Raw genomic sequence first — 26,822 nt, 5'->3', positions numbered from 1 at the left:
GTTGTCGGTTGTCGGTGGCTCGGACCGACATTACTTCGTGGAGCACCCCTAGAGGCTCCTCAATTTGAGCGCTCAGCAATTCTTGGGTGACGGGTGCTACCTGGTAATGGTGTGCAGCAGCCCTTGGTGCCAAATTTTGTCGCACCTGATTCCAAGCTTGCCGGCTCCGGTTTTGGGTGCACTCCCGAGAAATGTGTCCCCACTGCTTGCAGGTGTGACACTGAATGTTAGCCCGGCCGTTGTATCGGGAGGGGGGTGGTGGAGTATTCAGTGCTGGCCTGTGCAGGGGTATGGTGGGGCCGGTAGGAGTAAAATTATTGGGTGGCCCGGTAATCCGAGGGAGAGTCTTATTCTGTGATCCGTGATGTCTCCTGGCATCAAAATGCTGATCCGCCAATCTAGCGGCTTCGGGTAGGGTGAGTGGTTTACGGTCTCTCACCCATTCTTGTGCGTCTGGGGACAGACCATTAAAAAACTGCTCCAGTAGCATAAGCTGTCGCAACTCCTCCATATTAGTGGCGTTGCTGGCCTGTATCCATCCTTGCGATGCTTGATCCAGCTTGTGCGCCCACTCTGTGTGAGAATCTTTCTCCGGTTTGCGCAAGCCCCTGAACTTGCGCCGGTATGCTTCTGGGGTAATAGCATACCTCTCCAAGATCGCCCTCTTTACTTTAGGGTAATCTTTGCTGTCGTCTCGAGGTACAGCACGGTAGGCTTCAGCTGCCCTACCCGATAATTTGCCGGCCAGTAGCGGCACCCATACTGCGGGTTCCAAATCGTGCAAATCGCACAGCCGCTCAAAATCCTGTAAGTACCCATCAATTTCGTCCTTTTCTTCACAAAACGCTTTAAATGCGTGATGTGGGACTTTGGGCTTTACCTGTCCATAGGTGGAGGCAGTAACAGACTCTGCCCTAGGCGGTGTTGCTGGTGGGTTGGTTGCCAGCAGATAATCCTGTACATCCGATATCATCACGGTCAATATTTCCAACGATACTGGTTGCGGCAGAAACTCCAACCTGGTTCGTAGCTCTTTCTGGAATGGGGTCTCTTCCTTGGCTGGTGGAGGTGTAGCGCTGCGGGCTCTGTCTCCCTCCATCAGTTCAGCGATCAGCACAGCCTTAGATTTGTTGCTGGCTATCTTGCCCCTGGCTTCCAGTAGCTCTTTTAAAGTCTGTCGTTTCAGTATGGTGTAGTCAATCTCCATACGAATTGCCCTTGCTTTCCTTGTTCGGTAGTTCCAGTTTACACGAACGCTGCTTTTCGGCTGTAAGGTTCGGATCCCGTCGCTTGCCACCAATTGTAACGGAACGCAGTATAACAATACACGATATCCGTTGGTATCCTCAGGAAATCCACAGTCAGAGTAGAAAGCAAGGCAATATCCCCAATCCTCCCAATAACCGGACGAAACACAGTTTGGGAGTCAACTAACTCGGTTTATTCACAAGCAGCATATTTATACAGTTCCCCATGCAAGGGGTTTCCACACAGATAATCCAGGGGATTTCTCCCAACATGCATTGTGACTTCCCCAACAGGCATTGCGGCACGAGAGGGATACTCCCACTAAAATGGACGATTAAGTGGATTATCCCCTCGTGCAGCAAAACCGACAATTGACTTTAAAATACATAATTCACACAATATTCGGTACTTTGGAATAATCGAACGTTCGGTAGATAGCTGGGGTCGGAGCGCACACTTTGTGAGAATACCGCTCCGATCCCAGCTGAATTGACCGAACGCCGCACCTAATACATTTAAACAAGGAAGTTGGTCTAAAAGTACCGAATAAGTACGGGACACATAATGTACCGAACGCGGAACTCCCGAACGCTCTGGAAGTCCAGCGGTGCTCGGATCATTGAGTAGCCGTTTTTAGTTCCAGGCTCTCGACGACCGAACACCGCTGCAGAGACAAAGGATCCAAGATGGCCGACCGCCGCATGGTCGGTAGTGGATCGACGGCCACCTAGGAGAGCCCTTAATTACCGATTGCAACAATGTTGCAATCGGTTAATTGGTACCACACGACTTGGGAATGTGTGGTCGACCTGGGGAGCCCATATTCGTACGGCGAACGGCCAGGATAGCCGTGTTTCGTCGTATGAATGCTTGTATGCTGGCAGCGTACGGCTGTCAGCATGCGAACGGCCATAGCACAATACATACACATTTAACGGAGCACATCATACATTCAGCCTACGGACAACCTATACTGCATATAGCTCAGAAGTGGCTAGTTTTGCCACATCTAGTGCTTACTGTATCTAAATAAGTAAATCTACAGAGATATACTACTTACAAACTTGGTACAATGCATTGCTCAGGAATCCAAGTGTGGGCGGTACTATCCCCAACAAGGATATAGTAGAATGAATGATCCAGTGGTGTCCACCAATAATACTTAGAAGGCAGCCAGCAAAGAATACATAATCCAATATTTATCAAAATATATAAAAATAATATAACAAAAACAGTAAAATACACAATAACACAAGGTGTTTCACCAGAATAAAAACTGTCTTTATCAAGTGTTTTACAGGGGTTCTGGCATCAAATAGAGAAGGGATTTCGAGATTTTCCCGAGCAAGTAATGTGATCGCTACAGCAATTCCGTAACATAGTCCATTAGTATTCTAGTATAAACAAATATAAGGCTATAGCTGATTGAGGTCACTGAAAACACTTAGATATGCATAAGCAGGGATTGTACAGATGTATGATGAATCGTTTGAGCTTATATAAAGCTCTATTCAATGTGAGCAGCCATTTTTATTCTTCTTAGATTCTGCTATTTTGATCTACTGACATCATAGGTCGCTTCTGTGTTTTGTGTTTTCTTGTTTCATATTATATTGAGGATCACTATATATTAAGAGACTTGCTGCAGTACAGGGTGGAGACTATTATCTCAAGTCCTTCACTGTGAGTTTTTGTTCATCTGCATATGTTATTTATCAAAAGTTTTATTTTGCACCAATTATTTGTATCAATTCTATTTTTTCTTGATTGTGAACTATCTGTTGTTGCATGTATGCTCATACTGATGTTTTTGACTACTCAATGATAATTTTATTAGTTATTTTCATTGAATTCTGGTCTATATTCTGGCACAGGCGGCCTTATATTTCTATTTGATTTGGTATTCACTCACATACCTTTCATTGTACTCTTCACTGATTACATTTGTAGTACAGAAGATTAAACATGTGGCACGGTATCTTCATCTAAGCCCCAGAAGTGCAAGGCCCAGGGCACCTGCTCACTTGTTCTTCCCCAAGACGGGCCTGATAAACAAGCATTGGTACCTTGGTACAAAACAAGCCCTAACCATTTATATTAAAATATATTTTAGATTTTTATTGTATTTAATAAAATAGAATGCTGATTCTGTTATAGTTAAATTACATATGTTGTCTATATCAGGTGCTAGCCTAACTTTCATGCTGTCAGCCTCCAATCTCATCTGCTACATGTCAGACTCAGGGCTCTCAATTCGCCAGATCCTGTTACAATAGTTCTTTTGTTATGTTATTTTTCCATTATTAGTCTTTATTTTTATTTTTATTTTACATTAAATAATCATGCCATTGTGAGCCGAGTATGGAGATTTATTTTTTCCAGATACAATATGTGCATAAGTAATCTACCCTAGCAGGCTTCTTTTATTTCATAATTTAAGGGAAAAATTGTTGTAATGAAGCTGAAGATTATTTTATAACCTCGCCTCACATACACCCCAATGTGCTTGGCTTGCTGGCCATAGATCTAAACCATCAGGACCCAGGAGACTATCTAGATGTACAGATAGCTAGTTGATTTGTGCACTGGGTATCCACAACACCATGCAATTCATATTCTCAATACCCCAGGGGGTAGTTTACAGAGCTGGTTTGGCAAGCACTTGTGTTGTTGGCTGACATTCAAGCTATAGAAAAGCTGCTAATAATATGCTTGGTTTTAATAGTCCACCCATCTGTCCATCACATCTGCCCGATATTCCAGAAGCTGTTAAAATCCAAAGCTGCACTGCTTGTACTGCCTTCTCTGGTCTTATTGTCCTTCTCAAAGGGAGAAGGACACAGAGATCTGTAATTATTACTCTCTTTTCACAAAGGAAAATAAACACTGATGCAAAAGCAAATAAACAATTTAATTGTGATCCTAAGCAATTGTATGTGTTAGATAATTAAAGCAGTAGTCCACAGAAAATGAACACACTGAGCCATGAAGGGACTCGGTGTTAAACTGCTTATCCCCCCACCACCCAAATCTTCCTGCATACATGACAAAACATTACTGCATATTTCCGATAAATACAGCTGCTCGCACGTGCATCATTCTCTGGAAGATCTCCCAACAGCAAATCGAGGACAAATGACTGTCTGTTTGTCATGCTTGTTCGGTTTAAGGTAGGTGCTAATTCAAGCCGCGTAATAAATTCTACATGCATTTTACAACATAATACATACCACACTTTATTTTTCTGTCACAGAAAATTGCATCACTTAAAATAAACAAGGGACATCTGCCATAAAAAAATGTGATTATAATAATGAAAGATACACTAAATTAACTCATTCAGGGCCAATTTTTAATTGTTTATTTGGTAGTCCACAATATATTTTTAATTGCATGTAGATAAATGTTTGGGTGCTCCTTAATTAAGATCTTAATATTCCACCGGGAGACAGTGATGTGATCAAATGTGCTCTTGTAGGGTAGTTGTGTTGTTTCAAGCTATACGTACTTCCCAAAGTCAGAAGTTACTCTTGAAGAATTGTCATTCTGCTTAACCCCTTAAGGACACATGACATGTGTGACATGGCATGATTCCCTTTTATTCCAGAAGTTTGGTCCTTAAGGGGTTAAGAGTCTTTGGCACCCGACATGCTGCAAAGCTAGGACATACCGGCATATACTTGAATGTACAATTTTAAAAATACATATTTATGAGCATTACTAACTTTTAAAAGGGACAGTGGAGCATAATTTTACTGGATAATACATGTTATGTGATGCATAGTTGCAAAAACACAATAGTCAATGTTATTATTTTTCAACTGTAGGGTAATAGCTTCTTGATCCAAGGATAACTCTGACTGCCATTCTGGGGTCAAGAAGGAATATTTTTTTCCATTTTGTTGCATAATTGGAAGTGTTTCAAACTGGGTTTTTGTCGCCTTCTTTTGGATCAACAGCAAAAAAAACTGATGTGAGGAAGGCTGAACTTGATGGACACTTGTCTCTTTTCAGCCTGTGTAACTATGTAACTATGTGTAGCCAGTACAGATTATTCTCTTTGTTACACATAAAGCTGTTTTCAGGTGGCTTGGCAAAAAACAAGGATTTCTCAAGACATAATGTCCGGCTCATCTGCTGCAGCTTAGATTATGTCTAAGTCAACTGAAGTGATGGCAGTGGTAGGATGTGAGCTTTGGGGTTGGCTAATCCAGTGCTCTTAGCCTATTACGGTCCAAATCTGTATGATTAAGGGTAAAATGTATCTCTTCCACTCATCCCTCATCCGGTAAGACAGTACTAATTTGGGGCCATGTGCTTCCATCCTTCTTTTTGTGAAGTCTGGACATTTGGACTCCATCATAAGAAGCACTTGTGTTTTTTTAAACTACTTTCAGGGCATTCAGTGGATGTGAGAGGGCTTCTGTAGCACTCTGTACATGTGTAGACCTGACTGGGATGGGCTAGAGTGTCTTACAGTCACCTGGAGTGCATGGAAGCCAAGCTGAAACATCCCACTTTCAGGTGGGACTTGCACCTTGTCTTGCCTCGACTGCTCCCTATGCTGTCACCAGTGACTTGTCCACCATGAATGAACTTCATACCTACCTGGCATGATACCTACCTGGCATGAGGCATGATAAAAAAAGTAATGATTACATTTACTGATTCAGTTGTGTGATAGGTATGTACTTAGGACACAGTAATGTACCTTTTTCATGTTTGTGCTTGACACTTATGTGCCTTTTTGTTGTCAAATGGTTTGGGTCAACCGAACTGAAAAATTCAGGACACTATAGAGCAAATTGAAGTTTAGCTGTGTTGGAGATGTTTCCTATCTGGTTGTTTACTGGTCTTCCTCACTCCTATTGATTTAAGATAACTTACATCTTAATCCCACCCCATATCCAGCTCCCCTGATTTAATCTGTTTACTTAGATTTCTTATGAAATCTAATTTTTTTAACTTAAGTTTTATAACATGTTCTGCAAAACAAGCTGCGCATTAGCCATCTTGTTTCTGAGTGTAGATGGAAATGATTTGTCTGCAGTTGGTGAAATCCTCACTTCAGACTATCTCAGCTGAGCCTCCAGTAAATGTATTTGTCCAAACCAAACCCCAACAGGGCAGATCATCTCTCCACACATACGTGTTGTGTAATATACATCCAGAATAACATATACATTATATGAGAGTTTCATTACACAGATTGAGCAGTAATGAAAGTACTCAAACTATGCCTTTTATTTACCTCCTTGCATGCAATCTTTTAAGCCTTCTTTTCCCTCTCAACCTTTACTTCTACTTCAAGCCAAACTTTTTATATCTCCTCTCACGCACTTTACCTAAAACAGGCTTATTTACTCTGTCACTGCTTCATGGCAATGCACTATGTACTGTGAGAAGAGGAGTTATGACATCACAAGTCATGATGTCATAATGCTGCACCTTGAACTAGTCAGACATGTACAGAAACATAGGGGCAGATTAAACACACGTTAAATGTTAAAATAAGAGATTTATTGGTGAAAAGGTGGAAAATGTTTTTGCACGAGGCCCCACAATAGATAAAACAGGGCAGGCATGACACATTGTGATCATTGGATCTAAGAACAAAGATACCATAGTCATCCACTGCAACTCCCGTACAAAATGGCACTTCCACTATCCCTCCTTCAACCATGTGTTTCTCTCCCCATAAGCTCTGTCTGTCCTTATCAGCACATCCCACATTTAGGCCCTCCCTATATTCACTCTTCAACATATTTCCCCTTAAATTATTCTCCAGCACTCCAACGTTGTGTCTATTCTTGTATTCCACCTTGCATCTTTCTCCCCATTTCCACATCTTATGTCCATCACTCCCAGACCTTGCCTTTCGCATCTTGGCCAAGCAGTTCCATAAGTGAATATTCTATGTCAAGAATCTTTGTTTGGCATTGCAGGTGGCGGCGGTACAATGTAACCTTATACATCAGTCTGTACAGATTTTAAAGACATGATATTCAGGGGTATATTATTTAATATGTAGGGCAACAGCTTTTTGATTCAAGAAGAGATCTAAATACCATTCTGGGGTTGAGGGGAATTTTGTTTCCTAGTTTGTTGCAAAATTAGAAACTGTGTTTTTTTTTCCATTATTTTGGATCAACAGCAGAAATAGTAGGAGAAAGGCTGAAATTGATGGATGCAGGTCTTTTTTCCGTCTCTGTAGCTGATGTAGATTAATTTAGAAATAAACAAATATGTTTAAATGTCTATCTGTTCCTGTCCAAATCTGAGATGATTAAATTGCGTATACGCAGAAGTAAGTTCACACTGACACACAGAGTTCAGGTTAAAAGCACTTTGAGAAAATTTAATGGCATCTGATTAAAAGCGGGCTCGCAGACCCTTATAAGAGCAAAATTACATCATCATTGAATATCAAGATATCAGTAAATAAACATCATTAATTTGATTAAATGTTAAGTGGTAGGTTAAATGCCCTCCCATCTGTATTAGTAATTGGCTCAGGGATTTGAGTGACTAGTGGGGCATCCTCCCATCATGGGATGTCGTAATTTCTGACCAGGATTCAGTCGCCATTGCTCTTTAGCACGAGGCTTTACTCGATGGGAGGGGGAATCTGGCAGCTAGCCATTTTGAGTACTTGGCACCGTTTTTGGGTAGTTAGTGATGTCAGACTCGTGGTCAGATTCAGTGTTCTTTTTATGAATAAGACATTTCATTAGACCGGCTTTCCCATGGCCTTGACTATACTTTGTTGCATGTTACAGGAGCTTCAAAAATTCCGGTGTTAGTCATTCTTTCTAGAAAATACAGTCTCTATTCATTATACTAAATGCTGTTAGGAAATTCTGTCATATAATGTAGTTAAAATGGAGAATCTGTCATGACATGAAGTTAAAATGGAGTTAGTACAACAATTCAATACATGTTTTAATATAGGTTTTTAATAATTCTACATCAGTCCCCCCTATGAAATGTTAGATTCTAAAAAAGATAAACTTTATTGGTTAGTTCCAGAAGACATGTTAGCCCAAAGGCACAAAACCCTATGAAGTAACGGTTCTTAAAGTCTTCTTAGTTCTTCAGAGGGACATCATAAAATAGACAAGCTTACATTACCATATGGACCTGTGTTATCTGGAGTATAGGCACAACAAGTCATGGTGACAGGTAAACGTTGTTGGTTGCAATAGGTATAATAAATGCAAATCAAAATATTATTATCAGTGACGGTTGGGAAAATGGACTCAAACTTTTCTTTAACTGCAAAATCATCTGGTACCCCCCTTGGCACACCTATGGCATCAATATATATGTATATATGTGTCAAACTTCCCTTTAGAGGGGTGCTCCTCTTTGTGTTCTGAAGCATGAATGTGGTGTGTCAAGAGTACCTTGTCATGTTTTATGTGTATGGACATAATAACCTTGGCTAGGGCACATTTGCTTATTCATCATAGTATTAAACCTGTCCCACGCTACATCAGTGTAGGTGGACTCGGATCATTTAGTCAATATTAATATCACCACAAACTCAGGATGGGCAAATAATCCTGAGGAAGCTAGGCGTTTGGATCTCTTTAGCTTCACGAGGTCTCCTTTTGGGGTCCTCGGCTTTCCATCGATGGCAGGTGGTCAGGCATTATTATGGCCATCAAACACCTACTTGTTGGTATCCTTTTGTTTTTTTTTAACAAGTCATTTTTCCTTTAGAGTCAAAAGTTTGTCAAAATCAACAAATGTTACTTCCCATGTTGCAGAGAGAGTCTTGAATCTGGAACAGTGAATCCACTGGGTGATCTCTGCAACTTTCACAATGCACTATTGGGTATATGGTCTTGGTTGTCACATTGATGACCGGCTAGGCTTCTGGCCATCCTGACAAAATGTCTATTATAACTAGTGCATATTTGACCCAGCAGCTCTTTGGCACCTGGATATAGTCACTTGGATTCTTGAAAGGGATAGTGAGAGTTAGCTAGGTGCTTAGGATTCTCCTTCTCTTCTGCCTGAGCTGTCCTTGGCACAAATGACACAGGATCGGCAGTAACTGATAGTTAGAGGAGTAATTCTAGGTGCTTCAGAGTATTTAGAGATCAAAGAGTTCATGAGGGTCTTGGTCTTGGATAGGTATAAAGTTCCATGGGCCCACTGCCCAGTACATGTTTTTTTGGTAAACAGAACTTGAGAGTGTTGGAGTACAGCTCGTCTTCAAGGGTTGCCCCTTTCTGTTTTTCAGTCCCGTATTTCTTCAGGGTCAGCAGCTGCTTGTCATTCTTTCAGAAGCTTGAGATCTGTGGATAGGATCTACATGGTGAGTATAGAAGTTTCTTCAGCGGACACCCTTCTGTCCACTTCCCTTGGAGCACTTGTGGCTTGGTTGGCAGCTTAGTCAGCTGAGTGGTGCTTCTTATCTTCCAGATTGATCCAAAATCATGTGCCGCACCCAGGGCATATCTTGAGTCAGTGTAGATATTGGCATGTCTTCCTTCAGGCATTTTGCATGCCACTGAGAAGGCTGTCAATTCAGCGTCTTGAGCAGATCTGGGTGAGGAAAGTGAAGATGCTTGACGTACCTGATCTTCTGTAGTAACAGCAAATCCAGTATGGTACCTTTCCTCTTTATCCGCAAACAGAGTGGAGTCAGGATCTGGTAAAGCTACTGCATGCCTTGTTGAGAGGTGTCCTGTTTCTTCTTTCATCTGTTCAAAGCAACCATGAGGAGCAGTAGAAGAGGTTTCCTCACCTATTTCTGTGTGAGATTGGGGGGTATTTGTCTTTCTATTTACAGTTCTCTTGCTGGTTCCCCTCTGTAGAGAGCTGATATCGATTATTAGTGTTTCATGTTTTTTTGTTCTAATGAGTCAGGTTCCTTTCATGAGATTTCTGGGGACTTAGTGAAGAAAACATGAGGGACAGCCACCTCCCAGTGATGATACAGGTGTCTTACTTCCATGGGAATCTGGGTCAGGACCGCACTATTTCCTTGAGAGTCCCCAAAACAGGTCTTTCATGATGAAGTGCACCTCCACCAGTCTGAATAATTTTTCGTTAGTGTGGTATTCCCCCCTGGGAAGTGGCGGAAGAGTGGCCAGAGCAACTTTTCTTCAAAATATAATGTTGTCAGGTAGAGGCAGAGTTGTCTATGAGCGGAGGAAATTGGTAAGGAATAAGAAGGGAGGAAGCATATAAAGGATATAGATATGGTAGTGGGGAGATGGAGGAATGAGTAGCTATCTGCAACTATGTAACTATATATGCTGACTTTCAATCACTCCATTACTCACATCCAGCACTCATATTCTCATGGTGCTCACCAGCACTACATTATATAACTGACGTGCCTTGCCTCTCCAGGCCTCTCTTCTTAGCTGTCTGGTGGTGCTTATAGGTGGTGTAGCGTTTAACTATTCTACCTGGGGTGAACAGACCTGCAACTGTTATTCAATGCCGATGCATGGCAAAATGCACACAACCTCTTAGATGACTTCTGTGTCCATGGTTTCCAATGGAACCCCATCTGGATCTACTCTGGGTGAGCCTGCCTTTCTGATTTTCATGGAAATAGTAATAACGTCAAAAATCATGTTATCCTGATTTTTTTTGTTTTTGGTATTTGTAAGTCTTGTCCAGTGGAGAGAATCATGAAGGCTATATCTCCATAAAAACTCTTGGAACTGCTGCTTCACACTGTGCAGACCCTCGGAGAGCAGAAATTTGGAGTACAACATGTCATAGATAAACATGTATGGCTCCTGTATAATAAGATTTCATTTAGGTTCAATATTGATAATTTGGAAGCCAGAGAATCTTAAGTGACTCTCAAGCAGGCCCGGATTTCCCTTGAGACAGAATAGGCCCATGCCTGTTAAAAGCCTCTGTCCCAGCTTTCCAAGGAGCTCCCTGTTTTCCCAGACCCTGGCAGAGGCTGCAGGACTGTGGGCTCTCTATGTTCAGTCTTACGGAGTCTAATCTCTGCATGGGCACGATAATAGCAATCACCAACAGAAAGAATAAAGAGGAGAGAGGACTCCTAGAATAACGCATGACATGTATACAGACATATTGCTACACACACCATGACACATACTGCTACGCACACTCACGTACACACACCATCACACATACTGCTACACACACACACACACACCTTAGACAAGCCATTACACATACTGCCACTCGCACCCACCTACACGCACCATTACACATACTGCTACTCACACCCACCTACAGGCACCATTACACATGCTGCTACTCACACCCACCTACACACACATTACACATGCTGCTACTTACACCCACCTACACACTTCATTACACATGCTGCTACTCACACCCACCTACACACACATTACACAGACTGCTACTTACACCCACCTACACACACCATTACACATACTGCTACTCACACCTACCTACACACACCATTACACATACTCATACTCACACCCACCTACTCACACCATTACACATACTGCTACTCACACCCGCCTACACACATCATTGCACATACTGCTACTCACACCAAAACACATACTGCTACTCACACATACTACTACTCACACCCCCTACACACACCATTACACATACTGCTACTCACACATACTGCTTCTCACACCTACCTACACACAACATTACACATACTGCAACTCACACCCACCTACACACAACATTACACATACTGCAACTCACACCCACCTACACACACCATTACGTATTCTGCTACACACACACACACACCTACAAACACTATTACACACGCTGCTATATGTACCCACAATTTTACAAATGTCCACTGCTGCGCACACTGACACACAAATGCATGCATATACATGTACATACGCACACTGACAAATGAATATACTCTTTATCTGTGTGTATAGATTTTTTTTCATATTTAAACAATCAAGTGATTTGGCCGTTTTTTTTTTTCTAATTTGGGAGAGTGAGGGGCTTAGGGAGCGCTTGAGAATTCTGGGTAAACAGGTGCTGATGATGAACATCTGGCCCTGCTTGAAAGCAGTTTTGTGCGTTAGCTAGTTTCTTGAAATTCCAAAGGATCTCATGTGTTACAGTATTATAATAAGGATTACAGTCTCTGAGCCTAGTCTTCTGAATCATACTGTACTTTTTTTGTTTGTTTGTTTTTTAATTTAGGCAACCCCCCATACAGATTTACTTTGTCCATCTTTATCTTTTTGCACCTAACATATTTTTTTCTATAATTTAACATTTTGAGAATTTGCCTGCACTTACTTTATCACTTTAAAAAGAAATAATTCTTGGAATAGAAGAGAATCATGATGAACAGTAATTGGTAAATATAAGCTGTCATTTCTACTATTTGGCTGTTTATCTATTTTACAAAAAACAAAACAGTCTTGCAGTCCTGTACACAGCACAAGTCTGTGTGCAAAGAAATACTTTGACTAAAAATGCCCACTAGGGGGTGCAACAGCATTTCCCAAAAAAAAAAAAGCTTTGAGGTTCATTTGACTTTCTGTTTCCCCCGACACTGTCTCGCTTGAGAGGTTACAGTCATTGGCAGCCGTCCCCCAAACCACGACCTGTGATCAATGACTCACACAATCAAATAAAGATTTAATTTATATAACATTGGACAAATCTCAATGGGAGGTGAGTTTTAGCTCTAGAATTCTTTTCTCATCCCTAAAGCCATTGACTGTTTTACGGGACTGTAAATCCAGGATTTTCAATCATATTCTTGCAAAGAATGGGGAGAGGTGCAGTTTAGAAACAGATGGGTGTTAAACTTTCTAACGCCGCTCAAGTTGTGCAACATCTCTGTGGGTTAGCCTAACGTTGCCATTCATTATTATATAAACTCTGTCACACTAGGACCTTTGTAATCATATTCTGCTGTAGAGTAATTGCTTTTGTCCTCCAGACTGACACATTTTGTATGTAGAAATAATACGGAATTTACAATGTTGTTTAATAAATACTCTGCATAATCGTTCTCAAAAATTCTGCAATAGCATGTCGAACCCTTTAATAATTTTTTGTTTTCTTTTTTTCATTTACATTTTAACTCTTTCAGGAATTTTGGGACGAGCGTTGTACTGAAATGGTTACTTAGAAAGCAATGTTCCAAGGAAAATGTATGAGATTTGGTGAGATAATCTGAACAGGCTTTGTGCTATGATTGATGGCAACGGCTGCTCAAGCCTATATGGATAAATTCTTGTTTCCAATAGTAGACACAGCAGTTAGCAAGCAAATCTATTCAATGGTGCAAGCATTCAAACATCTGCATCGTTTTCAGAAAACAGTTTCTAAGACATGTCGTGTTCTAATCAAAATAGTAGCACCAGTCTAAATTTAGCATTCTACCACTAAAATGGTGTAGAAATACGCCTCCAGTGTATGCCTGCAAAATTATAATTATTTTTCTGTAATGATAAAGTTCGAATGAGTTGGTTGTTCTTTTTCTCTATAAGTAAAATAAATCACCGTCCTTCAGGACCGATTTAATTTTCTCTATTGTTAAATTATATATGCATTAAATAAATTGTCATTTACATCTTACTGCTATGTTTTACTGAGGGTATATGTATGATCGTAATTACACTATACCAAAGACATTTTCTGTGCTCACATGTTTCTGAGATATGACTTGTGCTCCGCATACAACAATCCCACAGAATATGGAATCTGAGAAGAAGAAAATTATAACGTGCTTTTTATTTTCTCTGTTTTAATACACATTTTTTAGTATATAATATTAAAATATACATGTTACATGGGACAGAATCTATATAGGCCAATAGCAGAACTAATCTATCCTCCTGTAAGTCATTCAATCTCTATTACCTCCCCCTCTCCCCCCCCCCCCCCCCACCACACACACATACAATCAGGCTAATCCCTTAATTTATAAACTGAGCACGTAGGATGCAAGCAGTGATAGCAGCATTCCCTCTTTACACTCTGCCTGAATTGAATTCTGGTTTCAAATGTAGCTCAGTGAATGATACCCCTGCACAAGATAACTACGATGCATCCACTGTTTACAATAGTCCTGTAATGAATAAGTTGGGTTAAGTGAGTAGTAAAATTAACTACTCAGTCTGTGGTGGACATGCTGTCCTAAATATTCTCTCTAAGATATTCTATTTGTAAAGACAGCTAGTGTTGGATGCATCTGTCAACGTTTAGTATTCCCGATACATTCACTTGGGCTCTGTTCTGATAAAAAAAAAAAAAAACCTTTTTGACCATATTTAATATTATTCATTTGTAAGGTTATTAAACCTTGTCTCATTCACATAAAGTGACGAAAAAGGTTATATAGTTACTGAAGCTACTTTAACATTTTGCAAAGTTGGGAAGCAAAACAGATCAGTAATTAATTATAAGGAAGCATCAGAACCTGTTTTGAGTTATCACCATTCCAGGATCACTTCTTCACTTGTTACTCTTGTACAGATTAATAGATTAATATTGAACATCTAATATTTAAATATCTAAAATGTAAAATGTATTGGATTATAGACTTGGGCACTGTAGCGGACCCTGGATAACCCAACCGCTTACCTCCGCTAATTCCTTCCCTCAGCTACTCTGGAACCGCTTACAGTATAAAGACACCCATTTCCCCAGTAACTGGATGAGACACAGCTCCGAGAGTACAACACGATTATTGTGCCACACACTGCCTTTTTGCATTGCAAGGGGTCTTCTACACAAACAAACAGGGCTTTCAACCCCATGATCCTCTGTACCTGGGAGCCAAGGGGCGGGAAAAGGGACCTAGTCTCTTTGTCTCCAAGGTACAGAAAGCCCACCCCTCATGCAAGGGGTCTTCCACACCAAACGACAGGGGTCTTCATCCCAGGGCCTTCTGTGCCTGGGAGCCAAGGTGTGGGAAAAGGGACCTAGTCTTCCCCCAGGCACAGAAAGCCCGCCAAAATAGCCAGTGCCCCAAAAGTGTCCCCACCAACCTCAGGAACCCCCACAATAGTACATTTCCTGGACAGGTCTTACTTCATGAGGTTGCTGGGCAAACGCCATGCAAGGAAAGAATCTACTTTCGGGATATGAATGCTCCCCCTGGTTGGCGTTCGTCAATACGAAATGGCGGCCACCCAGGGGAGCTCTCATTAATTACTTCCCTTGCAGTTTCGCACTTAGGTTATTGGTGTGAACGTTCTAAGTAATTGGTGCGAACATTCTAATGGGGCACCGGGGTGGTCCCTGTTTGTGAGACGAAAGGGTTCAGTTTGTAGGAACGCTCCCGAATGGGTGAACGGGGGAATGTGGCAAAATACACTAAATTCAAGGGGAAATACACAATGCAAGGGGAAAACACACAAATACGCAGTGATTCAAATACGCAGTGATTCTGCCACAGGCACCACCACCATTTTCATTTTGTTTCATTGTTCATTAGCTTTTGGCTGAATTTTGACCATTATTTTAATTCTGGAATGTCATTCAGACATCTTGCCATTTAGTAGATAACTCCTGAAATTGATACCCTTGTAGGATTGCCATATTTAATGATACCAAAGTAGGAAGCTGTGTTTAGTATATAGCTCTTTTTTTTGTATCCTTATGGCAATCCCACAAGGATTAGGAAGCTATCTACTAAGAACTTGGAAGTTGAAAGACGAAAATTATGAAAAGGAAGGACTTTATAATTTAGTCTTTCAGGCAAGTATACTAATACTAAGTACATATACTTAGTATTAGTAAATGAGGGAAGTTACATTCTTCCTCCTGCCTCTACTCGCTGTGGCGTGAATAGGGCATGTCTACTAAACAGCAAGCAGCCAGTTATTGCTGCCCAGTCACCAATCCAATAAAAGTGGACCAGACACAGGCCCTCCAGACCCCATGGTGGATCACCTATTTAATTGGGAGGAAAAATTCTATCCCTGTGCCCCCATCTGGGTCCTGCAAATGGGGGCTATTCAACTAAATGGGGCACCTAGTGTCCCTCTCCAGCCCCTACCCATGACCACAGTTAGGGGCTCTTAAATAAATGGAACACAGGGACATACTCTTCTCCCAGGCCTCCACCCGCCGGGGGCAGGTATGGATCCTAACTAATAAGGTGGTGGACCTATTCATTTCCACCCAGCCCCACCCATTGGCGGTGGGTGGGGGCTAATAATTACCCCCACTTGACTAAGAGTACCCAAGCCACTAGAAAAAAAGGCTGAATAAAATTTCATAAGGTCACATCAAACTATTATAATAAAAAAAGGACCCAATCACAAAAAACAAAATCCATCTTCCCTCTGTGCAGGGCATGGAAAGTATTGTAAAGCTTCCCCATACTGCAATTTAACTCAGAGTGCGCTGTTTGTCTTAAACAAGGAGGGAACTGTGAGCTTGTAGCTCTCTTCTTGCAATAAACTAAACAAAGAAACAAAATAACGAATTGCAGGACGGAATTTCACCCAACTTGCAATTTCCGTTCATTCGTCTTTTGGACCGATTGACAAATAGCCGAAATTCGGACAAAAACTTACTGGTATGAAAAATGAATGCCCGAGTCTATTTGGATTATTGCAGGAAAGCAGTTACCAACACATACAAAGCACATATTAAACACAAAAAAAACATGCTTTAACTTATTTTGTATAAAAGAGCATATTAATAAATGCTCAATTATATATGAAAAACATGAAACTTTTATTTGTTTGTATTTTATAGCAGATTGTTTTAACAGTTCTTTCTGTACCTTAAAAATATTGAGTATTGGGGTGCTGTATGCTGATGTCCATGTGAAGATAGTAAGTAATTTTGTTAAAACTTGGCTGAAAGGGTAGAAGGTAGAAGGTAGAAGGAATGATGAGATATGAAGAACAAAAGAGAAAGAAAATGTACAATGCCTTGGAAGAAAATTTGAGGGGGGTTTATGGTTGTACCACTGACCATCAATAAATAAATTTTTTAAGAAAACAAAAATTCAGTTCAGCATTAAAGTGATTTATGTTTAAAAAGGCAGTCAGGCAACAAGTAACATTGGTGACACAATGTCAGAGGTAAAGGGTAGATCAGCTTAAGACCGGTATATCTTAATGTCATTTATATATAGGATGTACCGGAAACCTAACTATTTATTTGCTTGTCCTGATCAATTAATTAAAAAGAAGATTAATGGGGACCTTGAACTGGAGGGTAATCTGTATCACAGTAACAGGGAGGGTGATATTCCATAGACGGATACACTGAAAGTCATTGGAGACCAAAGATTAGAACCACAAAGTATAATTGGCATGAATGCCAGGATCATAAAGAGTATATGGACCTTTGTTTTTTTTCTCTATTCAAGTTTGCTTATTGGTATGACATTTATTGATCATGCTAGATGCATTTGCTAACCAACATTCTTAAGTCTGGGTAATTAATATTACAAAATATGCATATAAAACGACATGAATTGTTTTGCTTGGGTTTCGTATCATTTACTGCACCATAATGTGTTGTTTGTAGGTTTAAAAGTGGAAACAATGCATCATTATTTTTGAAAGTATTGTGCACTATTCTAAACATCCCATGGTGCATGGTGTACAAAAAGAAATTGAGCATAAATAAACAGTTAACCAAAATCGTAAATCCATATTATTCAGGGTCTTTGTCTTTTTCAAACCGCGGTAGCAGATTATAAATCATTTGAATAGTTCGCCGTCTCGACAGGTAAAATAATGAAGTGGGTTATCCTGATTCTTTACTGCACTTAAAGTTCTCTTTTTGTGACCTATGAGATCCAACTTTTATAGTAACATTAATGACAAGGATACGGAACATGGGGGCCAATTTTAAAGTCCGGGCACAGATTGTTTGCCTGAGGGATCTGATATTTCTAGATGGAATTTAAACTACCTTTGCGGTGCGGGAATAGCTCAAAACCATGAAGGAGAAAATGTCAGGGAATCAGAAGAGAGAGAATGGCAACTGAGGACAGATACAAGGAGAAACCCAGAGGCCAAATGAGCAGTAAATAATCTAGCTGGCGAAAACGTCTTAACTGAATCGTTTTACTGCTGTCACAACGCAGGGGAAACAAGGAAAAGTCAAAATGTACCCTTCACTGAGCAAATCTTATGGACCATCCCTACTTAAGAAATTTCTGAAGCAAAATTAATCGGAACTTTCTTTTCACAGCACATTTAACTCATCAGACAACAACTGGCACATTCTCAGTACCAGTGAGCGTGAAAATCTATTATAATGGCAATAACCTTCACATCTGTCCACTTTGTAGTTATTGTGCAAGATATCACTGGAATCCAATCACCGATAAAGGCAGTGGGAAGATGGAATGAGGGGAATGGAACAGCTTGTGTGAAGAAATTCGTTAAGTAAAACCCATTACCTGCATCTTGTACCTAGATCCTGTTTAGCCGTCATAAGAACAAACAAAGTTACAATGGAAATTCTTACTAAGATTTTATTTCTAGCTGCAAAGGCAGATTTAAGGTCCCCGACTAAAGACTCACCATAAATTTACAATTGACTAATGCATGCACCGTCCGTAAATTTAAGTGAATTTCAACTTTTATTCTAATGTAGCTAAAAATTAATCTATACCTGACTGGGGGATTTCTTTTTCCAGTTCCTACATTTTGGCCAAGATTTTGAACTTTGCTTTGAATTCCCGATATTTTTTTTTTAAATTAACAGCTGAAAACATTTAGAAAATGAAACAAAGATCAACACAATGTACAAAGATAAATCAAATGTTACCTATATTAACAGGTAAGATCCAACATGGGGGATACCATGTACAGTACACATCCACAAACTTTGGTGTTTTAGGAGAAGGCTTATCTCGACAATCTCTTATGCCACCTGTTGTAGGGGAGACTACCTTTCATCATCGATGCAAGCAAAATATATGTTGAGTTTACATGGTGGTTCTCATGTTTCTTGACAACTGTTGGTGATATCCATGAGTTTGCATTAAACCCAACACATAACTTTTTAGAGGAAAAATATGGTATGTCTGCTATGGAAGTGGAGAAGTTTAAGGCAATTATGAAATATAGGAGAAAACTCAATGATGTATGTAAGGATTCATTCCTGTTAACATTCAGAAGGTTCTATAAGTATAGGAAGCCAGTAAGGGGCTTGAAATTAAGAATACCATGCTGCAATATGCAGGGACAAAAACTAGGTTGCCTTTTCAGGCATTGTGGGAGCGAGACCTAGGTTAAACCCTCAAGGGCGATTCCTGGAGAAATATTTTTTTAAAATAGTCACAAATTAGCAATGTGTACAGCCATTAATAAAAACAGATACAAGGTGGCCTCGAGGTGATATTTAGAACCTATTAGGCATGGTCACATTTACACAAGTTTCTCACCTCTCTGTTTTAGGGGTTGTGGTTGTACAACATGTGTTAGACACGTGTGAAGGTTGTTAAATTTTGGGAGAGTGTTTCTGCACTTCTGATCCAGCTACTTGATCTATCTATGAAACCTCATCTTATATTGGCCACCCTCTTTAAAGGACAGTTTAGGCACCATCACAACTTAATAAGTTGTTATGGTGCCTGGAGGTCCCTGGCCCTGGCTCACCTTATGGATTAAAACCTTTCTTGAATAAACTACAGCGATATTGAGAATTAAATGAAATAAAATAAATAACTATGCATAATCATGCTGTATAATGTTTCACGCAAATAATTCCACTGTAGATATGGTGAATCACAGAAAAATAAATTGGTAAACGTATAAGCATTGCTGTATTTTCTCTAATGGAAAATACACCGTGCAGTTTGGAAGATAATAAGGCTCTTAATATACTGTATATGCAAAATATGAACACAAGTTAGAAGCAGGATAATCTCAAATTGAACATAACATATTAAACACATAGGGGAGCAAAGTCATGCACTCATAAGCAACAGAAAGAATGTTGACAGGAACAAGAGAAGTCCTAATTTCCCTCTTTATAAGAAAAATTCAAGTCAGGGTCCATCACATACTTTCAGTGATCCATCGATGATCTGTAGATCTCATACCAACAAGACATGGATTAAGCCGTTTTTTTTCACTTTGAAAGAAGTCAAGTGATATGAATAGGAATAATCATTTGGTTTAAAGCTTTGGTATCATTTGAATCCAAATAAAATGCATTGCCTACAGCTAAAAACACACATTTTCCACTAAATGTTGCACATTTACAAATATAGAGAAAAAAGAAAAAAAAAAAACTTTAAGCATTTAACGAGGCCCAACACTGAATAAAAATAATGTGTAAAATGTCAACCTTCCCTCAGTCCATGATAGTCTGATCTTTAGTTCCCAATGGGATATAAAACCCAATTACTCAAGAGCCAAGTCCTCTGATGCATGTGCACTCTGGGTAAATCAACACTTTCAAAGCTGTGGCAAAGCGAGGCAAAACAACAATAAAATAAACACAAACAAATGCCAAATCCTTTATACGAGTCCGAGGTCAAATCCGGGTAAAGCAATTGAAGAGGGAGAATCAGAGGGCAGTCATAAGCCAATCCAAGTCAAAAGACATCTGTCTATCCAGTTCAGCTTTTCCAAAATTCCGGTTTGCATTGTTGGTCATAAATAAACTACAAAAAACCCATTGCTGTTATTTCAACTTGCACTTCAATAAGGGGAAAGCAATATTTTTGAACTGAAAATGGATTCACGTTGCTAGGATCAACAGTCCGTTATGAGCAACATTTACTTAAGACATTTAAATACATTTTGCACAATAATTTTGTTTCTAGTCTCTCCCCAACTTTTTGTTAATTCAAAATACCTTAATGTTTCAGCATTAGTATATATACTCATCTCATTCAGTCAAATAAGTGTTAATTACTCTTTCTTCAGTAAATAAATAAACCAATTAATAATGCTACGAATACCTCATTGCAGACTATCACTGACTTACCTCGTGTAGATTAGTTCTCAAGAACTCCAGAGAATGACCACTCATTTCTAACTTGTGTTCTGTACAGAGATGAGTAAAAATGTACATAATTGTGTTGCAGCAAAAATATTCTATTCAGAATTTGTCCAAGCATTTGATATTGTTCCATGTGAAAAGTTAATGTAAAAGTTGAAAGTGAAAGATTAATGCTTGTGCTTGAATTGAAAACTGCCTCATAGGGAGATGTACAGAGCTTTTGCAGACACGGATAGAGTAGCCATTTGAAAAGTTACAATTTTAGGAGTAAAATAATGAGTTTTTCATTTTACCAATTATCTATTTGACTTCCAATATTGACTGGTGGTATGCAACATGACTATGAACATCAATCTGCAGGTCAGGAACTTGAATAGCAATTTCCAATATGATTCTTAGTAGCCTTGCCATATTTAACCTGAGTCTGTGACAGAAAAAACAGTCACTCATGCCCATGCCAGGACCCACCCAACACCTCATTCCCAAGAAGGGAATAATTACTGTGGCCCATATAACTAAACCCCTATGTTTTCTTCCCAGAGGCCTTGTCTCAAACCCCTGGTCTTCACCGCATGTCCCTCCACAACAAACCACCGAGAGCCCCTCTCCTCAGAACCACCTAAAGAGTCCAGAGAGGCACAAATCTTATTGAACTCTGGCCTGCCCTCAACTAGTCTCCATACCCAGCCAACTTCCAACCCTGTATTCCCCCACTTTCTGAGCAGCCAGAAGAGCGCTCTCTAGAGGGGAGGCACAAGGACTATGTGGAACAATCTCTCTCTGAGACATAGGAGAGTGCTGCCTTTTTTATACCTCAGGGGCTCCAGATATTTGACCGGCCAAAACCCCGTTCGCCATCGAACTCTTTTGGGCATCAACATTGCTAGCAGCTGGTCAAATCTTTACCCCATGGCGATGATCAAATTCTGCATGGATCCAAGCGCTATTTTGCCAACATGGTTTTGCCTAGATTACACCTTGGATGAAGAGATCCAGGTAATTAGCAATTGAATGTACCCTTGCTAAGATTCAGCTGTTACAAAATGAACCAAATATAGTATTATATAAATAGAAGCAAGTAGCAAAAACAGTTTCAAATAATCAATATAATGTATCACCCATACAAAGTATGCACAGCTGGATTAACCATAAGGCAATTTAAGGCCTCCACCAGAGTTCCCGGACATCATGAAAAAAACATGGCCTCATCTATCATCGCTATACTAAGAGGTAACAGGGGCAGAATTTGAAATGTGCTGAAAGACCTGTGAGATCTAAATCTTTTTCCAAGAATATGCATAGATCAAGGAAAAATAAATTTCACATATACCAGCAATAGTATGCACTTACTATATGACCACTAGTCGCACAAATATCATATGTGCACCCATGAGGTGGCAACATCATGCGAACTTCATAATCTCACGTCATCGGCACTGATACAATAGTAAACCAAAACTCTGCACCTCTTGCAGGTGCTTGACTTTTGGATCAGTACATTTCAATAGAAAGAGCAGTCTTTCTCCTTAATATACAGTAATCCTTTTCTTCTTTCACCCTTACAGCTCGGGCAGTACAAATCCAGCATACTAAAACCCTTCTGTGTGATGGCTTTCTTTTATGTTCAATAACCTATTGTGAAATACATGTAATATGTGCATTGAGGGAGTTTTAACATCTGTTTGAAATGGAGAGTGGGATATTAGACTTCAAAAGGCCACCAGAAGCTTCTTCCAGAGAGAAGTACCACCTGCAACTCGCAGCTTTTGCATGTACTCGCTGTACGTCTCCCACTGACTTCTAACCTATATTCCACTGTAAAACACCAGGAGCTCCGGAATATGTAATCATGTTACTAACACACTGTGTTCTCTGCAACAGGCAACTGTATCTATAGAAATTGATTACTGCTCTGCGTATATTCCAGAGGGTATTTCCTTGTGAAGCAGTAGAATCTCATCGTAAGTCACATTGAATTTTTTCTTTGTCACAATGTTGTTCACTATAAATGCTGAAATACAATGTATTGTATAGGAATTAACCCCGTACTCTTTTAAATTCAACTTTTAGTATTGTTAGAACACTCAATCAAAAGGAACTCTCCAAGCACCATAACCACTACAGATCAGCTTGGATAAACCAACAACCGTGTTTCATCAGCACGCCATATACATATATTTATATGTAGTGAACCAAAGAGGAAATTAAAAAAATCAGAAATAAAAATAAACCACCTTACTCCCTAGTAGAGACCATAAGTACACCTAAACAAAATGTATACATATACATACTCCTCATCTTCCATGAAACAAAATTATTTATTAGTTATTGTTTCAGAGAATTACTTACTATAACAGCATTAAGGGTTCAATGATGTTCTAATAGAAAAAAAAAACATGACTGGCTGCATTGTATAAAGAATGGTTTAATTGAATAAAATCAATCAGATCAAGAAAATACAACATGAAAAAGATATGTCTAAAATAATATACACTGAATGCTATCCAAACTGAATTAAATACTAAGCTGAACAATATGATTTTTTTTCTGCTAAAAATCTATATTTTTAAAGTTTTAAAGTGCAAAAAATAACATTTTATTGATTATATCTCCCAAAAATAACTAATTAGCAACTCAAAGAACTTAATACCCCTGAATCAATAGAAAATGTTTAAAAATTAATAGGAACATTTTAGATAAATAAATCCCAAAGACTCAAAAAGGTTTTCATTTGTGATATGTTCTTAAGGAACAGTGATATTTACCATGACTTAAATAGTCACTTAATATTTTGGTAGCAGAAGAAGGTAGCCATGCAGAGATTCATTACCTTAACATCAATGCAAAACCCTTCTAAATATTACAAATATGCATAACTTACTGACTGATTGAGATATTAAACTGCATTGAAAATGTCAGCTTCTAGAATTATGGTAAATTCATTACAGGAATTGATTTTTTTTTTTACTAATATTAGAGAAGGAATTAAATTAACCTGATTTTTATTAAATGGCTACTCTAAGCACCAAACAACTCTATCTTAATGATGGTGTATAGATCATGCCCCTGCAGTCTCACTGCTCAATTCTCTGCTGTTTAGTGGTTAAGTCATTTTTTTTTATGCAGCCCAAGCCACACCTCCCCAGATGAGACTCACACAGCCTCCCTACACACTTCCTGAAAAAAGTCAATTTATTTAGCTTCCATTTTTTTTTTTTAATTCTTTATTTTTGTAGTGCGTAAGCGTATAACAGTTGCTTGTGAGGTACCCCAAAGGCAATCCTCTAGCACAGTACGAACAGTTGAATATAGAGGTACAAGGTAGGCACATTTTTATATATAAGGATAGAAACAGTATAGCTTTACTTTGTGTAGGTTTTTGCTTAACATAACAGAGTGATCTTGCTTAATTTCCTAGACAGGTGATTATTTTGCTGTGTCAAGAGCTATTCAAGCTGCGAATTACCACATGTTTTAGAGCAAGTCAGTGTAAGTCAGTAGGTTAGTTATTTCTAGTGACCACAGCAAGGGGTATGGTTACAGAATATGTAATGACATGGCTGGTATGGGTCAGTAGCGTGTTGAGTCGAACCTCATCCTAACAGGCTGATATGTCTACTTATGCATACGTGTTGAGCTAGTTATTTACTGGAGCCCTCCTGGTCGTTACGGCTATAGATTAGTAGTCACACTGGTGAACGTGTTGGGCTAACCTTGGGAACAAGGTAGTGAGGCTATGTTCGGAGAGGCTCAGTATGTAGTTGCTCATTCCCGCGTGGAATTCCCCCCATGGGCCCTGGCGTGGACAGAGCTGTGTGTCGAATTAAATTGTGTGCTGCAAGTACCCAGCGCTAATAAGGCAGTTATAGTTACAGTTATAAGGCAGATATACAGCAAAAAAAAAATAACAATAAATGATTATCAAGGTACATATTTGCTCTCTTGCCGTTACTAGAGTTCTCCGTTGTCTGTAATTCGATATGTCTGCATTATAAGTAAGGTCAATAAGTGTCCAAGTGGAACCCGAAGTAGGTGTCGAACTCCGGTAGCCAGTTTAAAGTGGTCACCTAGCCGACTCCAGATCGCGGGGCCTGCAGCTTGGCGGTATGGTGCATCCGTCTACTTCGGTCGGTGCGAGAGGTCTTTGCGAAAGTGAGTTCATAGCCCTGCTCTTGTGGGGTAGACCCGCTAACCAGTGAAGGTCTGTGTGAGGTGGTTTGCTGCAGGTTATGGTGTCGCCTCCGAGATATGCCTGGGCGCGGGTCTGCCTCTGTGTGGCGTTTGTAGGGGAGTTGCACCATGATCTGTCCGGGACCCCACGGTCTTGTCCGGCCCTTGTTCGCCATAGTGTTTCGCTGCTGCAGGGTAGACTTTTCATGCCTCTCTTGTAGGTTTAGTTTTGCCGGGCCTCGGTATTGGAGGGTCGCTGTTATAGGCAATGGTAGTCATTTGGGCTTACATGCTTTTCGGATTTTCCGTCCACTGGCTTTGTTTGTATGAGGAGGTGAGCCCTTTCGTTGGGGGATCACCGATAGGATAGTAGCAGGTTGGTATGCCTTAGCCTGTTGCTCCCTGGAGGCTATTGTCCTCCAGAATCTGGCAAACAGCTCGTCCAGCCTGGCCTCGAGGTCAGATTTCTTTGTGTCTCGAGCACACGTGGTGGCCACCGTTTCGGTCGCCATCTTGCCAGTAGCGGTTTGCTGGATGGGGGTATGATTAAGGTCATTGCCCTCTTTTGCGGTCCATGTATGCATGTGGTACTCGCTGGCGTGGACCGGGATAACCCCCACCGGTCCTAAGGGGGGGGGGGGAGGCCCAATACTTCGGGTGCTGCAGTGTTAGGTGAGCGGGGAGAGCGGCCGTCTTTTTCCCGCTCTGCATGATGTAGGCCCCAAGCCTCCGTTCCGGTTTCCCAGTGGGCATTTGAACAGACGATGTGTCCCCCGGTACCCCTGCCTCCATACAACAAGGTGAGATGGGGTGGGATCCTGAATCAGGAGATTTTCCCACTGTTTTCTGCCAAAAATCGAGTTCAGGCTCTGGAGCTCACAGAAAGCATGTCTGTTCAGCTTCCTGGTCAGGCCCCGCCCCCCTTTTAGCTTCCATTTTTGCGCAATGTGTTTAATTTAGACTTTCTTATCCCCCTGCTATGTTAATAGCCCTGAAGTGTGTAGGTGAGCCAGGGGATACGTGGCTACAGTTGTAGAGAAATTACCCTCCAAGTTATTTAATATTTTTCCTGTCTAGTAATTCTGAACTTTGATTGGCTAGGCAAATGTAATAACCGGAAGCACTTGAAGGGCACCTGCTTGACAAACTACCATTTTTAGGTCAGACAGCAGTGCTATTGATCTCTGAAAATTGTGGCATGGAAGAGTAAGTTACAAAGTGTTACTCTAAGGTGTTATGGCATTAGGCCATCAGTTCTATTTGTGACTAAAACAGAGAGGAAGACTGCATATAGACTACAGATTGCCTAAATGTCTACTTATTCCGCTGGTAAGCTTTCTGATTGTTTCAGTGGCTTAGATATTGATACTATATAAGATTTATAGCCCTTGCAGCTTGGCATACCTCACAGAATAATAAAGATACTATTCAGTACGTGCAAGGGGCATTCTTAGGGCACAATTGCATCACACCGCCTGTGTAAC

Source organism: Pelobates fuscus, chromosome 13 (genome assembly GCF_036172605.1).
Source record: "Pelobates fuscus isolate aPelFus1 chromosome 13, aPelFus1.pri, whole genome shotgun sequence".
In the NCBI taxonomy this organism is placed as follows: Eukaryota; Metazoa; Chordata; class Amphibia; order Anura; family Pelobatidae; genus Pelobates; species Pelobates fuscus.
Note: the sequence above shows the minus strand (reverse complement) of the source record.